Source organism: Podarcis pityusensis (assembly GCF_964106645.2).
Source record: "Podarcis pityusensis genome assembly, chromosome: 1".
NCBI classification, from domain to species: Eukaryota; Metazoa; Chordata; class Lepidosauria; order Squamata; family Lacertidae; genus Podarcis; species Podarcis pityusensis.
In genome coordinates this window covers 72,191,690-72,209,834 of record NC_138028.1, presented here as the reverse complement: position 1 = coordinate 72,209,834, position 18,145 = coordinate 72,191,690, and the positions used below count along the sequence as shown (strand labels likewise).

The window sequence follows — 18,145 nt, the reverse complement described above, 5'->3', positions numbered from 1 at the left end:
TTCTGATGTTCTTCACAGAAATTATCACAATCACTTAGAAGAATTACAATCCACAATGAAATGGTTCTCCATAGAATAAACAGAGCAGCTCACCTGTGAAGGTGATTACATTTTTAAAAGTTGTTTCAAAATGAAGGACTTTAATAAGATCCAAAATCATGTACATCTTGAATTCTTTAGAACCATAATTTTTATATTTGTGCAAATGCTGGTTGCAAACTTTTTATTTTGTTGCAACATGGAAGAAGAAAAATAATAATTTATCCATACACAATAGCTTCTGTGTTTGAAATTGCTCTCAATAACTTTGATAATACACAGATACACGTACATGTATTAGGGGACCTAATTGTGTGGGAAGTGCTTCTGTATGGTGTCTTCTCTGGCTACTTCATTCTCCATACCATGGACCTCTGGGTCCATGGTATTTGAATCCTACTTTGCATCTTATGTCATAAGCAAGGAACCAGAATAAGATGTCATGGAAGAATCATGTTTGCTGCTGTTGGAAGCAGTAGATCTATATCTCCACCCTCTCCCTGGTGTCTAGACTGACTAACAGAAAAGTGGCATGTTTGCCATCACTCATTATTTAAATATGGTTATAGCCTTAACTTTTTCTGGCTCAGGTTTATATTTGTCTGCTCTTCAAGAAGGCCAGTGAAGTCCACTTCTGATTTGACAGTAAAAGTAATATAAAAATACAGTGGTGCTTGAATATGAACAGCACAATAGTTTCAGACTAATATGACTCACTGTAACCTGATCACTCATAGATCAACTGAGTCTATTGTAGTTTAATTTGCCATATGATTGACCTGATGCTAAGTATTATAGGAAAATATCCTCACTAGACATTAACAAAAACTTTATTGTCTGAGTAGAGAGTGATTGATGGGCAATAGTGAATTATAATGTTGGTTAAAGGTATTTTGTTGCTTTACAGAAACACACACACACACACACACACACACACACACACACAAAAATAAATAAATTCTACAGTACATTGGAAAAAGCTTTACAAACTTTGAATTTTGTGAACCACGTTTAGGCCCAGCCAATGCATGCAAAATAAGGTGCAGTAGCTGATGGAAACACAACTACATAAGTGCAGTTGCAAAGGGCAAAGTGTCGTCCATTTCTCCCCCACCCCCACTTTTCATCTTTTAGGATGTGTTACTTTGGAATTCAGTGCTGTCCACTCAAGAGTGGAATAGACTTCTGCTTGCGTAGTGGGACTATAACTTCATCTCCTCCCCACTGCTGTTTCCAGTGTCTCCCTTGAGCATGCTTCAAAGCAGATTTTGGTGATGTGAGAGAAGCTGTGAGGGGATGGGGAGGAAAGAAAGGTGACACCCAATTTCATGATTAGATGTCCACTTTCACAAGGTTGGATTCCTCCCAAAATGGATCTAAACATTAATCTTCCCAAAATTAGCAATGGTGGGATTTGGGACAATTTTTAGAACATTAGTCTACAAATCCAGTGTTTGCAGATCTTCAGATATTGCATTTTAAAGCTTTTTCCAATTTACAGTCTCCAATATCCTTGATTTATAGCTCTGATTCCAACCTGGCATTTATTTTCTAAATGGCCTGATTTTGCTTTTGATGAGCATTTAATTATTGAATAACACTATAAATTCTGTGAAATGTTATTGCTGTAAACTTGCATTAACAAAGGGTATCAATATTGTATGAGAGTTATGCAGACCAATACATGAGTGGAAGTTTTTGTTTGGTCTGAAGCATGGATTCAGCCTGCCAACACATCTGTGCTCACCTCCAACATTTAACAAAAAAAGGATTTGCCTGTAACACCCCTGTTCCCATTTTAAAGATCACTACTCAAGTCTGTCCTCCCATTCTGCATTGCTGAAGGCTGTACTCTGTTATTGTTGTTTATTAATTTATATACTGCTTAATGCCTAGGTGGCTTCTAAGCAGTTTATAAAACATAAAAACCAATTGCACAACATTGTTAAAATGCAGAATAAATTGTAAATACCCCATAATTTAAATGCAGCATTAAACAATCCCATTAAAATATTTAAAACATCCATGATCACAGTATGCAATAAAACAATGCAATTAAAACAGCAATTAAGATAGGAGGTCCAAATCAAGAGATCAAGAGAATGACAGTGTAAACAGATGCATCTTTAAAAGTCTGTGGAATGCCAATACAGCAGGGAGTGCATTCAAGAACAGTGGTGCCACCAGTGATGAAGCCCATGTCACTAAAAGCTAATAATCAACAGGCTATGGTAAGACTAATTGTGTTCCCTTTGTTGGTCTAAGTCTTCCACCCACCCTCCCTTGTATTTTTGCCTTGTTCGATGCTTAACCTTGCTATGGACATTGTATTTGGGGCTGGCAAGGAATTTTCCCACTAGGGCAAATTGGCTCACACCTTGTGGTTTTGCCTTCCTAATAGCAATTGTCACAACTTTGGCAGTTTAGGCACTGGGTAAGCCTTAGTCTTGGCTGGAGGAGAGGTTATAGCCTCTGCCTGCTCCTCTGAGGAAAATGGTATTCCATTAAAGGGATTCGGGGGAACTGCTTCTGTCCAGATGCCCAGGCGGGTGCTAGGGCCATAGTACTCCCCAAGATGGCGATGTCAATAGTTGTGGTCTTATTTGCCTCCAAATACATTGCATTGCCTGGTTATTCTATGAGATGTGGCGGGTGGTGGTGTGGCACCTGGGCACCCGAGAGAGTTTGCAGCACATATACATTGAGAGAGAAAAAAAGGGAAAGAACCATTAAAAGGAAGGAACATGCTTCTATAACACCTTTGACACCAATAAAATATGATTCATGTCTGCATAAATTATTATTTGTCAAGCTGAGCTCAGCCAGAAGTTCAGTCAATCTTCTATTTTGCGGTCTGCCTGGAACTGCAAAATGTGTGTCCACTGGCCTGCATTTGGTGTGGCCTGCATGAAGGTCACCAGTTCTGCAGTTTGGTAAACGATGTTTCCGTTGAACCAGAAGCAATATAGTCATGCTGGCCACATGACCCGGAAAGCTGTCTGTGGCAAACGCCGGCTCCCTCGGCCTGAAGCAAGATGAGCGCTGCACCCCATAGTCGCCTTTGACTGGATTTAACTGTCCCTTACCTTTACCTTTACCTTTGGTTTAATATAAAATTTGGGTCAAAAAGTTCATGACACTGTTCAGTTGAGAAAAGACAAAACCCCTCTCCAAAGCACCACTGTCTTTGACAGTGCTGATATTTGCGGTGTCTTGAGAATATTGTGTGCTTAGAAAAAAGCTTGTCAATTAGTGCTGTGAAGTAGCAGTTCATTTATTAGAAACTGACTTTTTTTCTAGCAGTTTAGCCACCTACTTTCTTGCTCCTTCGTCACAAGCTTTTAAGGTTTAATTAGCAGCTAATTCAGTGACTCATTTATCAAGGTGCCCTTGATTCCCCCTCTCCACTTCCAATTCCCTGAAGCAGAAATAGGAATTTGTGTGTGTACATGTGTTTTCTGGGTGTGTTGGTGAGCGCTCTGCGTAGCACTATAACTTAATTTGTCTTCTCTTCACTCACCTTCTATGTACTGACCAGAATTTTATCCTGATTATAGGCAATGATAATGTTGCTGTCATTGATGTCCTGGGACAATGTATATCCCCCAGTTACATATTCTTCTGGGTGATTCAATAGTTCACCCAAATAAGATCCAGGTTACTCCATTTTGGATGCTGTTACTCCATTTTGTTTTGTTTTGTTTTGTTTTAGTTTTGGTCTGGTAAGACTGGTAGTTATATTTAGGGCTGTGAGTAGAATCATATAATTGTAGAGTTAGAAAGGACCCTGAGGATCATCTAGTCCAACCCCCTACAATGCAGGAATATGCAGTTGTCCCATATGGGGATCAAACCTGCAGCCTTGGCATTATCAGCACTCAGAGCACTGAGTTATCTAGGCTCATCCACTGTATTCTAATACTGCCCCCCCCCCCATGATCTGCTCTAATGTTTGTATTACCCAAATACTTTTAAAAATACTTTCATAGGAGAAATATAAAAAGCAGCTGTTTTTGGGAAGCACTCCTGTACTTGTGCAGAATTGAAGAATATATAAGCCCTTGTTATATTTTCTTTTAAACTCACACAATCCACTCAGTGGCATAGCGTGAGATGCCAGTGCCTGGGGCCATGAGGAGGGGTGGGAGTGGGTGGGTGGGAGGCACATTCAACTGCCTAACGGCGTCTGTGTCACCCAGCAGATTGCAGCCGCAGAGTTACGAAGAGTAGAGTTGTTCCAATGTCTGGAGAGGTCATTTCTTGGTTCACGTGGAGAAACTGTTTTCAACGGAGCCCAACAACATAAGCATGCAACTGTATTGAGGCAGCAGCACTGGGTGTTGACATTTTGCACCTGGGGCAACTGTCCCTCCCCCTCCAATACATATAATTTTTCACTAATTTTATTTACCAATAGATAATGTATCTAGTTACCAGTAGCCTTTATTATATTTGTGTTCCTTACCACATAGTTACTTGACATGCCACTAGCTGTACTGTTTTAAAAACTCTTTTTCTCCATCATCATCTTTAGAATGAACCATACATTAAGTTGCTTGCAATAAGTTGGAAAGCTACCTAATCTTTATTTAGCATGAAAAATCAGTCACTTGCAAATCCGGTAAAAGGAGGCGCTAATCGGGGCAGTGTTGCCTATATTTAACCTTGGAGTGCACATTCAGGCATGTTTGCGTATCAGCTGGTGACCTTTTAATGTTATGCATGTTTGTTACTAGAGGATACTATGTAGAAGGCTGTATCTGGTGTCTTGCCAAGCTCTTTTTGTTTCTAGCTTTTAAAGTTTCATTGTTTGTGATAGCTGCACTTAGATTTATTTGTGAAATCAGTTTTATTTCATTTTTTAAAATTCATTATCTGCAGAATTCTTGAAATTTAGAGGGTTCAGCCAACTATATTTATTCAGAAATTTTGCCTTAAAATAAAATAAAATGTGTGCGATATACACTGTGAACCTGGAAGTGCCCTTAGGAATCTAGCCCATGCTGGTGTGGCTAGTCTTCTCTTGTACTATTTATTTTTAGGAGTCAATATAAAAGAATGAATTTGCAGTGTGAAGTGCTGTTTTCCAATGTGTTGTAAGCTACCTTTGGGATTTTTAGCATCTCTGGTGTTACTAACTCAACTTGGTATTTTAAGCACACTCATGCAAGTTGGAAAAACAAAACTGCATAGGCTGTGATGATGCAACGGCCTCTCTTCTGATCGTTGTTTTGCAATTCTTTTGGCATCTGTTGCTTTGATACTCCTCTGGCTTGACTGGAGGGATCAGACATCATCATGAAGTGAGCATAGTTTCACTGCTGAGCAGTTGCTTTCCGTTCTTGTCACTGGCTTTGAGTCACTAGGCTTTGTTGATTCACCATCTTAAACAGATGATGAAAAATGACCAAACTGGCAACAGGAATCAGAGGTGAGGACAGTATTTGACTCACCAATGTCAAATTTGCCAAGTACTCAGTGCAGATGTCTGTTTTTATGGGAGTTACAAGCAGGGGTCTTGGTCAGTTGAAGTCTAAGTATCAGGGGATCCTATGGCCACAGAATGTCGAATGCAACAACAGCTCTGCATTGGAAGCATGCCAGATACAAGCATTGATGGCTGCTTTATAATAAGCCCTTATTATTCTATTAAACTTATTGCCTGCTTTTGACCAACAAGTCCCAGAGTGGGTTTGCAATTCAAAATTCAGAAATTAAAAACAGTTAAAGCAAATAGGGATAAGGTGGTTCCTGTTGCTTCAAATGAGTGAGAATATGTATGCTTACTCCTTTAGGGAGTCAGGCATGCCTAGTTAAAAGAAAGAATTCAAAACAAATCTGCAAACAGAATCCTTCATTTTAAATTGTAAACTTTAGAGTAATTTGTACTCTAGTCATTTAGTGAGACTATTTATTACTGGACTAGATGACCCTCGGGGTCCCAGTCCAGTTCTACAATTCTGTTTTCTGTTCTTTGGTATTTCATTAAGTTCAAAATGAACTAAAGCATCCTACAATACCAGGTGTACAGAACAACACATTTTTTAAAAATAAAGGAGAGTTCTACCTTAAAATAAAATTAGCACTTAAAATAAAATTAGTTGTTGATGTTAACCTTACTTAATAATGAGGATCATTAAGTTATTGTGGATAATTGGTTAAATTATATTAAATGATTTAAACTACAACTCTTCTTTGTGTTTTAAAATGGGATGCTGTGTTAACATTCTGGGATAAAAAGAGAAAAGAAACTTGTAACATATCCCAGTAGCCACCCCTCTTGTTATCAGCCTTGCATCTTTGTCTGTCTGTTGTACGGGGTAGTGGGTGGTGGCATCCCAGGTTACCCATATGTAACAAAAAGTTCATGTAAAGAATCTTTAACTTTAACTTGCTGCTTTCCAATAATCTACAAGACAGAACCAAAACATGCATTTGAACTCATGACCAGTCTTTGCAGAGAGATTTAAAGTACAAAGCTCTTTCTTTGTGGTTAAATGCTGACACATGCTCCTTCCATGTATTCTGTACATGTATGCTGAAGAGCACATCACAACATACCATTTCCGTCACATGGTAGCAAAGATACATTGTGGACATTTCCTTTATGGATATTATCTGCCATCAACTTCACAGCAGCACAACATCTCTTCCACCAGCAGGATAGGCAATCCAACTTCAGACTGGCCATCAATTAGAGCTGGAAAGACACACAGAGTATGAAGTAATCAATCCTCATTACAAGTACCCTACTGGCAACCAATGCCATCCACACAGAATGGTAGGAGTGAAAGGGACCTTCATTAAATTCAATCCCCTGGACATGATAGAGACTGAAGCTGTGCCATCCACACAGAATGGTAGGAGTGAAAGGGACCTTCATTAAATTCAATCCCCTGGACATGATAGAGACTGAAGCTGTGCTTGTGCCAGCATGATATTGTGCTGCAATGTTGTGCGCTGTAGATTCTGAGCAACATTGTGGCAATTGTTTTCTTTGCCAGGGCCCTGGTTGTAATATATGAACCATAAACAAAATAACATTTGAACATTTGCAGAGTGCAATTTCCTCGTAAATGAGTCACCAGGACTTTTTGTGCAAGCTTTCAGATGAGAGAGATTGTACCTTCCTTGAAAGGTTCTGAGCCTCAAAACTGTTGTTATTTTTTTTAAAGAGCAGTTGCACCATTTAAGAACAGAAAACCAATTCTGGTGTACTGCTTTCACTCACCCTTATCATACAAATAATGTGTGCATATATTTATGACAGAGTCCTCATATGATCTTTGTGAATTATGAGTATTCGTCACAAAACGCAAGAGAAAATAAACAGTCTTGTCATCATAACCTTTGCACAAGAAGTGGGGTCTAGATTCTTAACACTGCATAGTTACCTAGGAGTGAACTCAGTGGGACGTCCTACTGAGTAAACATGATTAACATAATAGGATTGAGGTAGCTATAATATCCAAAGACCAAAGCATCTGGCATGATAGATCACTCAGACTTCTGTGATTTTAAATCTCTCTTTCTGGCATTTAGTAAGGTGGTTGTAATCCAGTATGGCAGCAATTGTTTGGGGTTCAGAGCCTAGCTTCTTTAGAATGTATTTACAATCTCAGTACTAAGAAGTACTCATCAGAATACCCAGTATTAACACTTGGCTACTGTGAGAGAAAATGGCACCGTCCTTTTTGGATCATCTTTAAAAATAGACTTGTATGAAGAAGTAAAAAACACCAGAGTCAACTGGGGACATTGTGAAGCCAAGCCAGTTCTTCGTTTGATTGTCTGACATTCATCTGAAGCAGCGGTGATAGGTGATCCTGAGTCCAGCATTGGTTTGTGCTGCTTTTTGTTTTTCGCAAGGGTAGCTACTGCAGTAGTTTCACATTAAAGACATAATTCTAAAATTCTTGAAGTGCAAACTTGAAATTGTACAATACATTTTTTTTTTGTACAGAGTAAAATTTTATATATAATTACAAACATCTCCCCATGCTTCTTGTGCTCTCTCCCACAATTCCAGTTGCGGTCATCAGAGATTAGGGATTACTCATTCAGAAAGGTCTTTATGTGAGGGTGCAACAAACTTCTCCTGGGCTGCTCACTGGCCAAGCAGTTTACAATCACTGACATCTGTCAGACCTTTTTCAATATGTTGGCTCTTGGAGAATCCTGGAGAAATGTCAAGATGTCCTTAGGTGACACAAGAAGAGATGATACTCATACCATGGGGGAAATGTCTCCCAAGTGTTTGGTAAATTGACAACTCTATGCAAGCAGCTACAACTGTAACCACCATTTAAGATTTCATTTGACTGGTGGATTGTATTCACCATTTGATTTTCAAAGCTAAAAAAGTAGAGAAGTAGGAAAAGAAGAAGACCATGCCCACCTATTTTGAAAATCCTATTGTTTGTAGGAAGTTGCCTACAACTTGGATACAGTTGACCTGTAGTAGTCTGTACTTGCTGAATAACTGTGGAAAGTTGAATTCTTCTTGGAGGCAAATAGGTTCATCTTTTAGTGCTTTCACTAAGCAAACTGGAAGTAAGTGTTCCGGTTTGCGAACGTTTTTTGGAAGCCAAACATCCAATGTGGCTTCCACTTGAGGCAGGAAGCTCCTGCAGCTAATCAGAAGCTGTGCCTTGATTTTCAAATGGTTTTGGGAGTCAAATGGACTCCTGGAATGGATTAAGTTTGAGAACCAAGGTACCACTGTATTTCAGTGGATTACTGCTGAGCAAGAATGCACAGTATTGCACAGCATACCATCTAACTTCTAAAACTACAGTACATTTGCAGTGAATATCCCAGCAGTTTTATTTAATATCTAACCTCTAAAATAAAATGTAATATGTAGCCTTTTAATAATGGTAGATAAAGTTGATATGAAGTAGACTGTAGTGAATCAATATGATTCTTTTCTGTTATATAATTGAATTTTAGTTTACTTCAATATGGAGTTCATTAAAAAGGCTTGACTGCATGTTCAATTACAGGGTTGAATGGGATGTTATAGTCTTCACGATTAAGCTGCCACTTATATCTGTGCTTAATATAACAATCACTGGGAGAAAGAAATCTGCCTTTTACATAGAATGATAGTTTTGCATAGAATGATCCTTTAACAAGCTTAATCTGAGCATTATTATGTTAAATATAACATAGTGGGAGAATTTGTTGAAATGTACAAATCTGAATACTAGAGTTACATGTGCCTTGCATGTGGAGATCTCTCTCCACTGAACAGATGATCAGAACTAACAGTGGTGATTACATGTTTAGAGAGAGGAAGTGAAGCGTAGAAAGAGGGAAGGCAGGAAAAACATTCTGGATCTGTTCATTACTACAATCGTCTGTTTGTATGTGTGTGTGTGTGCGTGCGTGCACACTTATGTGCACATACTGTTCAGCAGTGCCTAATACATATGCCGAAGGGCTGAATGCTGATTCTTTCCTCCTCACAGCATGTAAGGGACTGGATCCAAAAGTGCAATTAAAAATGGAAATTTATCTTTGTGAACTGCTAATCCTTGCTGGGTTAGAATGCCTTTACACATTTTTAATTGATCTGTATATCTGCTGTCACGAATGAAATTATGTGTGTTTTATTGTTAAATTGGGCACTTGGAAATGAAGCTGGGTGCTGTCCAGCTGGTGACAGGACCTTTTCAGTATTGGACCCTCATTTACAAAAATGCTCAGTGCAAAATAAGGTTCATCAGTCTTCCACATAGTTAACATTCAGGTGGGCTTTTTAAACATTGCTGATCACCTGGGCATTTGACAGCTGAAATACTTTTCTTTTTTGCAGCCTTGAAATCATTATCTCTGAGGCAGTTTTCTTTAAAGCATGCCCTTAATTGTATGGTTTTGCTGCTTGCTACACTAGGCTCCTTTTGGAAGAGCGGGATAGAAATTCAAATAAATAAATAAATACTCACTGTCATTTGATAAGCTTGGTAACATTTTTAGTGCAATGGGGCTGCAAACTCTTATGTAGCCTTTGGGTATCTTATGGATGTGAAACTACTTTGCTTGCAACCGCTAGCAGCTTTTATCTTCTCTCTCTCTTTTTTAGAATAATACAGCTAGACAGATTTTATTTCTAGGATAGGTGTTGGGAAAACCAGTAAAATGCCAAGAAAGGTTTAATTCTACTGGTACTTCTCTGTACCCATGATAAATGTTTGGGAATTGATTGGGCCTGCAGAGGAGAGTGTGTTTACAGTGGTACCTCAGGTTAAGAACTTAATTTGTTCTGGAGGTCCATTCTTTTTTTTTTTTTTTGTATAATATTTATTAATTTTCCGACAATTTAAACACAACACTACAAAAGAAAAAGCATAAAAAAGGACAATGCAATACAATACAAAAACACTACAAAACACTAACACATAAAACTAATAAAACAAAAACAAAACCATTTCATTATCTTATCTTTCGTTCACTTGTTTCCACGACCTCCTCACACCTCCCTTTTCGTATTCCACTTCTGTTAATTGTTTCAGCAATTCCTTTCCATCTTCCTCTGTTTTCTATCCTGTAATTATCTTAACACATTCTAACCTTATTTTCCCCTTTAATACTCTATTAATCTATTTATACTTAATTCCTTATAACATTTCTACTAAAGCCATATAACTTCATTCCAACACTTTTCTAACATTCAGTAATTTTACAGTATTTCTGTAAATAATCTTTAAACTTTTTCCAGTCTTCTTCCACCGATTCTTCTCCCTGGTCTCGGATTCTGCCAGTCATTTCCGCCATTTCCATATAGTCCATCAACTTCATCTGCCATTCTTCCCGGGTGGGTAAATCTTGTGTTTTCCAATACTTCGCAATAAGTATTCTTGCTGCTGTTGTTGCATACATAAAAAAAGTTCAATCCTTCTTTGGCACCAATTGGCCGACCATGCCCAAGAGAAAGGCCTCTGGTTTCTTCAGGAAGGTATATTTAAATACCTTTTTCATTTCATTATAAATCATCTCCTAGAATGTCTTAATCCTTGGGCACATCCACCAAAGGTGAAAGAATGTACCTTCAGTTTCATTACATTTCCAACATTTATTGTCAGGTAAATTATAAATTTTTGCAAGCTTGACTGGTGTCATGTACCACCTATAAATCATTTTCATTAAGTTCTCTCTTAAAGCATTACATGCCGTAAATTTCATACCTGTGGTCCATAACTGTTCCCAGTCAGCCATCATAATGTTATGTCCAACGTCTTGTGCCCATTTAATCATAACAGATTTCACCATTTCATCCTGAGTGTTCCATTTCAACAGCAAGTTATACATTTTTGACAAATTCTTAATTTTGGGATCTAACAATTCTGTTTCCAATTTTGATTTTTCCACCTGGAAACCAGCTTTTTTATCCAGGTTATATGCCTCCATTATTTGATAGTAATGGAGCCAATCTCTCACTCTGTTTTTCAATTTTTCAAAGCTCTGCAGTTTTATTCTTGTTCTAAAATTTCCCAATATCTTGTTCTAAAATTTCCCAATATTTCGGCCATTTGGCCTCCGTATTGAGTTTTTTCTGAGCCTTCGCTTCCATTGGTGACAACCATCTTGGGGTTTTATTTTCTAGCAAATCCTTATATCTTATCCAAACATTAAACAGTGCTTTTCTAACAATATGGTTTTTAAACACTTTATGTGCTTTTACCTTATCATACCACAAATATGCATGCCAGCTAAATACATTGTTGAAACCTTCTAAATCCAGCACATCAGTGTTTTTAAGAAGTAGCCATTCTTTCAGCCAGCAAAAAGCAGCTGATTCATAGTAAAGTTTAAGGTCTGGCAGGGCAAATCCACCTCTTTCTTTAGCATCAGTTAATATCTTAAATTTTATTCGAGGCTTCTTGCCCTGCCAGACAAATCTAGAAATATCTCTCTGCCACTTCTTGAAACAATCCATCTTGTCCAAAATCTGCAACGTTTGAAACAAAAACAACATCCTCGGCAGCACATTCATTTTTATCGCAGCAATTTGGCCTAGCAATGATAACTTCAAATTTGACCACATTTCTAAGTCTTTTTTCACTTCAATCCAACATTTTTCATAGTTATCCTTAAATAAGTTCACATTCTTGGCAGTCATGTCCATTCTTAACCTGAAAGTGTTCTTAACCTGAGGTACCACTTTAGCTGATGGGGCCTCCCACTGCTGCCATGCCGCCGGAGCATGATTTCTGTTCTCATCCTGAAGCAAAATTCTTAACCCGAGATACTATTTCTGGGTTAGCAGAATCTGTAACCTGAAGTGTATGTAACCTGAAGCATATGTAACCAAAGATACCACTGTATTGTGGTTTGTGATCTTGGATCAAGGCTGCAATCCTAAATCCACTTTCCTGGAAGTAAGTGCCATTGAATTCAACAGGAATTACTTATAAGTGGACATGGTTAGGGCTGCAGGGTAAAACAAATTTTAGTATGACACTGCTGTTTGTTAAGCAACAATAACAAAAGTTTGGTATATTTCAGCTTAAGGTGGCACAATCTAGAGTACTCTGTGAGTATAGCAGCAATGCCTTGAGATACCGCGGTTCAAGCATTCAAAAAAATCAGGTTTTCTAATTTGCAAGAATTTAAGGATACTGGCACTCTGTACATGCTCGTAAGCATATTCCCAGCACTTGAGCTAATACACAGAAAACAGACTCTGGTTTGAGTGGTGTCTGTAATGAAACCTTGGCAGGCAGGCAGAGATAGGATTTACTTAATAGGGTGTGTACATAATGCAAGCTTTGAAAATGGTTTGTGCATTTAAACTGAGACCACAAGCAGCTGCTGTAGTTTTACAGCAGCCCGTGTAATGCAAATAACACTGTAAATAGCAAGCCAATAATGGTCCATATTAGTTTCTCTAGTGAACAGCATAATAAAATATTTAGAGAAGTAAACTGCTAGTAAAATTGGCAGAGGATGTTGTTTGGCAGGGTCTTGGGGAGGGAGTGCTTTGTGGAACTCCTTATCTGAATTTTGTGTTTTTGAGAACCACTTGTTACAAAAATGCCCTCAAAGGTTGAGTCCTTTGATAACTCATAAGGTTGGCAACTTGGCAAATTACCAGGCATGAGAGTCAAATGCATATTGTTGGTATAAGACTGCCAGCATTGAGGGACACAGTTGTTTTTTTAAAAAAATCCCTTGATTAACAATGGATTTGTACAAATGTGCACTCTGAAACCTTTGAAATGTGCTGAAAAAGAGAGGAGGGGGAGTGAGAATCTTGAGACTGGATCATAGTTGTAGTCCTATGAGGAAAAACAGCCCAATAGAATCACAAATGCATTATATTTAAGAAAAAGGAAACAGAGGAATGAAAGAGGCCCTGATTTTGAAGGGGAAGAGGTGAGGGAATGATTAGGAAGTGTTCTTCTCAAGCTAATCGGTTTCTTTCTGCTTAATGAGATGTATACTTTAGCATGAGACAATCAGGAAGAGGAGCCAAAGTGACAGATCACCACCTTTTGCATTTATTTATTTTTTAATATCAGCAATGCTTGAGGAATTTGATATTTCTGTATTCCAGTACAAACTGACCAAATGCACTCATCTCAAGCTAAATGTGTGGATCAAAAAATAGTTATCATTCCAATTTTGCACATTTCTGACATTTGTGGTGCAGTATTTGGCCAAGAAAGCATCAAAATACATTTCAAAATGAATATCTTTTAAAATAAAAGAATGCATATCTTGAGAGAAAATATGTTGAAAAATGCATATTTCGTAAGAGCACATGTTGAAAAACACACATTTGATTACTAATTTTTGTGCAGATTTTTCTTAAATAAGCATTTTCTGCACATGTGATGTCAGGTGTGGGACAGGTAGAGACATGTCTGCCAGTGCACAACTGGGAGCCTTAAAATGTGCTCCTGATTGTACATTGCCAAGGGAGGCTTATTGTCACTATGAATAAGCTGATCTGTGGTGAGAGCACGGCAGCCATGTGGAACTTGGTCACACAGCTGATTCCTGCAGAAAGCAGGATTGGCGCCATCACCTAGCAGTTGACAAGCAGTGACATCAAGCCTCATTTGGCTTGGATTTAATTTGGTAGCACTGCTTGCCATGCTGCAAAGGAAAAACCATTTGCCTCACACCACTGCAAGATCACCACAGAGAGGTAACCATATATGTTATATGGACAAGTTGGGGACATGCCAGTGAGGAGAGGGGATATTGAGGAGTATCGGAATAGAGTGTCGAAGAGGGGAATGTAAAGTATGTATGTGAAAGCCTGGTTTGGCAAATATTTGTCAAAGAAGTGGGTCTCTAAAACAGTGGCCTTGCTCAAATGAAGCTGAGTTGAGTAGATTGAGCTTTACCTTTTGGTCCCCACCCCCTGCCTGACGGCCTTTATAATAGTGCAGCCTGCAGCTGATTCCCAGTTCTGAGGTGTTATCTGAACAACGGGAGGCCTTAATTAGCTCAGGATCACTGGACATGGGTAGTCCTTTTCTGTCTTCTCACTTACGCATATTTTTGCCCTAAGCATCAAGACTTTCAGATGCAAATCTTTCCAGTGCTGTTCTTTTGCTGGCCTCCTCCTCTTAAAAAAGAAAGAAAGAGGAAGTCTACAATAAAAATACATTTAGCGGAGCATAGAGACTGTGTTGAGTCTCTCTCTCTCTGTGTATTTAACCTTCATGCTTAATTGTGTAACCCATTATATAGTGTTGATGCTTTGTTCCTAAATTCACTACATGAGGTGCTGTGCATTAAAGTGTATTTATACTTTTTCGGATTAATTAGCTGTGACCTTACGAACTGCTGTCCTTGTTTAATTGGTGTCTCCAAAGCACAGTAATGGCATAAATCATCTGATAATGAGATTCAGAGCTGGTTGCAGACATATATAATAGCATCGCATTGATAATAGCAAATGAGATTTGTTGATTCTACATTGGGTTATAGCTAGGGTTGCTACCTCTTTTGGGAGGGGCTTGCTCCCGTGCCTTTAATAGCAGCTCAGAAATTAAGAAGGTAATACCTTGACTCATTACTTATATCAGTTCCCAGAAAAGTTACATTTGTTGAATTTGTGTCACATGTAGCTCTAAAAGCAGGATTGGAAGGGGAGGCGGGAATGCCAATTCTTACTGTAGCAGAGATGATGCACCTAGAAGTAGACGTTTTGTATGGTGGGGATTGGCTGAAATGTATGAGGGTGCTGAAGTACGAAGCCGCTGCATTCAAATGTAAGAAAGCAATGGCAAATGTCAGGGTCACATGATTCTTCCCCCCTTCTCCTACTGCAGTTTCCTAAAGCACTTTGAGTTTCTTGACAAGCCACAGTTTGCTGCTGTATGCAAACGTACTATGCTATGTTATGCTCAGACCACAGTTTGTCACATTTGATTGTGAAGAGTGAAGGAAGAGCGAGGAGGGAATAGCTCATTCAAACAGTGCCAAGCTATTGTTTGGGATTATATTTTAGTTAGAGCAACCAATGTGGTGTTACAGCAGAAGCACACTCCACAAACCCACATTGCTGCTGATTATCAGGGCAGGTGCAGGAGAGTGGGGCGTTCAGAGTTGTGTGGACACACCAGTGGAGCCCTATTTGGCACTCCTGCTAGTGTGCCCATTCAGGCTCAACCTTGCCACCACTTTCCTCTGCCTATACCCCATCCATTCAAGTGCGAACAATTCAGTATCCTCCATGGCACCATCCCACTTCATTGGTTGCTCCTGCAATTTGAGTGCAGTCAATAGTTCACATTAAGAAAGGGGAAAATCTTCACATGCTAGATAATTGTGTATTTTGGGGTAAGTTAGGATACAGGTATGGAGGGGCACATGATACCTGATTATTTAGAAATGAATTCTAAAGTTTCAAACTGGCAGATACCTCATAAATTACCAGTTTAGCTTTTGAGTTTGAGATGTTTTAAATGTTCAGTGTTCAACCCCCAGGTTGCCCTTAGCAGTGCTTTGTTTCTAGAACAAAAAAGGTGCTGGTACTCTGGGCAGTTGCCCTGGGTGCAAAATTTCCCTGGGACAGGGAAAAACAATGTATAAGACTAGGGTTTTTTTTTTACTTAAAAATAATGTTAAAAGGGGGGGATAGTCTTCTACATGGGGACAATCTCCCCCCATTTTCTTAATTTTGAGTCCCCCAAAATAGGGAGCATCTTATACCAGGGGGCGTGTTATACACGGAAAAATATGGTACATGTAATGCGATTACATGTTTTACCGGCACTTCATTAAGATCTTGGTATATAGTTATTACAGGATGCATGGTAATTAAATGCTGCAATGCCATACCTTTTCCTGTACTCTCAGTATCTGACTATGCAGGCCTATTTTCCCCACAGGGTCATACCATCCAACATCCTGCTGGGACACAGGCTTGCAGCTCCTTCCCCAAGCCCAGGAAGCGTTTGCCCAGATTAGGGAAGGAGGTGTGATGCTCTGAGATCTCTCCCTCCTCCTTTGTTCCCAAAAGATGGCAATAGTGCATACTGTTGTGTACAGCCGGAAAAAACCTACTGGCCCTCAGGTTGCAAAGTGGTTTTCCATCCCTATTTTGAGGATTTAGTTAACGTGGAGAAATTACAGAAACTTATGACATGTTTGTATATGTTTTTTTAACGCATGGGGACTGTATATATGGGAGCAGGGAAGCAGCCAGGCCGAAATGGCTTTAGGTTTCAGAGCAGTATCAGGTTGCTTCAAAACATGCAAAAAATTTATGGTACATCCCCTCCCCAAGATAGTTATTTGCCAGCCAGCTGCAAAAACTCCTAACCACTAGCTATCAAACTATTCTGCCCAGCCCCCAATCAAACAGGTGAGGTATGTCTGGTCTCTATTAGCCACCCGCCATGAATTCTCATTTAAGCAAGCCTTAGTGGCTGATGTTTCCATTTATTAGTGTATTTCAATGATACGTATACCATAGATTCTTAGATAAATGAACTCAAAAGATGGGTAGCTCAGTTGATTATAGCATGGTGCTGACAATGTCAAGGTTGCAAGTTCAATCCCCGTAAGAGACAGCTGCATATTCCTGCTTTGCAGGGAGTTGGACTAGATAATTCTCAGGGTCCCTTCTAACTCTGAGATAAAGCTTCTACGTGAGGTAACAGATCAGCCAACTGCTGCCTTATAATCTGTCTCATGATTTCAGCATCTCTAACAGGGATGGGGTATTATGGCCCTTCCAGATGTTGTTGGCTACCCAATTCCCACCACCCCTGGCCATTGGTACTGCTCTCTGGGCTTCTGGGAGTTGTAGTTCAGCAGTAGCTTGAAGGCCCAGGTTCCCCTACTGCTATATTCTGCTTATTTGATGAAGTTGCTTCCAATGTTTCAGTAATATAATACTAGGGAAAGGGGTGAAGCTCAGTGGTAGAGCATCTGTTTTGCATACAGGAAGCCCCTGGTTCATTCCCTGTCACCTCCAGGAATAGCCAGGAAAGATTCCCTGCCTGGAACCCTGGAGAGTTGCTACCAATCAGTGTTAACAATACTGGACTAAATGGACCAAAGGTTTGACTCAATACAAGGAAGCTTCATATGTTTCCCCTGATAAAAAAAGCGGAAAAGTATTTTAAAACATTTCCACAATGTGTAGTGTCTCAGAGTCAGATTGACAGGTGAAAGACCACAAAAGGGCCTTTCAAAAGTAATATAATTTTGAAGTTGTGAAAGCTTTTGCGCACGAAGCCTTTGCAACTGCAATTCTGAGGTTTACCAGGCTCCTGGAAACGAATGCATTTTTTTACTTGCAGTTCCATCTTTCAAAATTATCAGTTGTGAACAATTCAGTGGGAGTAGTACAGGATTTCGATCCAAGCTTAGTGCTTTTGTATTCATGTCTATTTTCAGGGCAGCGTTACTGGTATCCATGCCCATGTTCTGGAAAGAAAATAAGGGCTTTGCAACAAAGTGCCTTTTGTTTTCTCGAGAACTAAAACAGCTGCATACAGACCAAACAATAAAAATAAACTCCTGCCGAACTACCTTCTAACACACGGGGGTTCTGGAGAGAGGAAACCAGGGATATTTAGAGGTATAAAGTGACTCATTGTGCTAGCAAAAGAATGTTATAAGGCAAGCCTGT

General features: G+C 39.2%; 1 protein-coding gene across 14 annotated transcripts in view; it reads left to right on the top strand.

Moving 5' to 3' along the window:
* SOX6 (SRY-box transcription factor 6) overlaps window positions 1-18,145 on the top strand; it is a 466,488-nt gene that overhangs the window by 79,075 nt on the left and 369,268 nt on the right. The window lies entirely within an intron of this gene.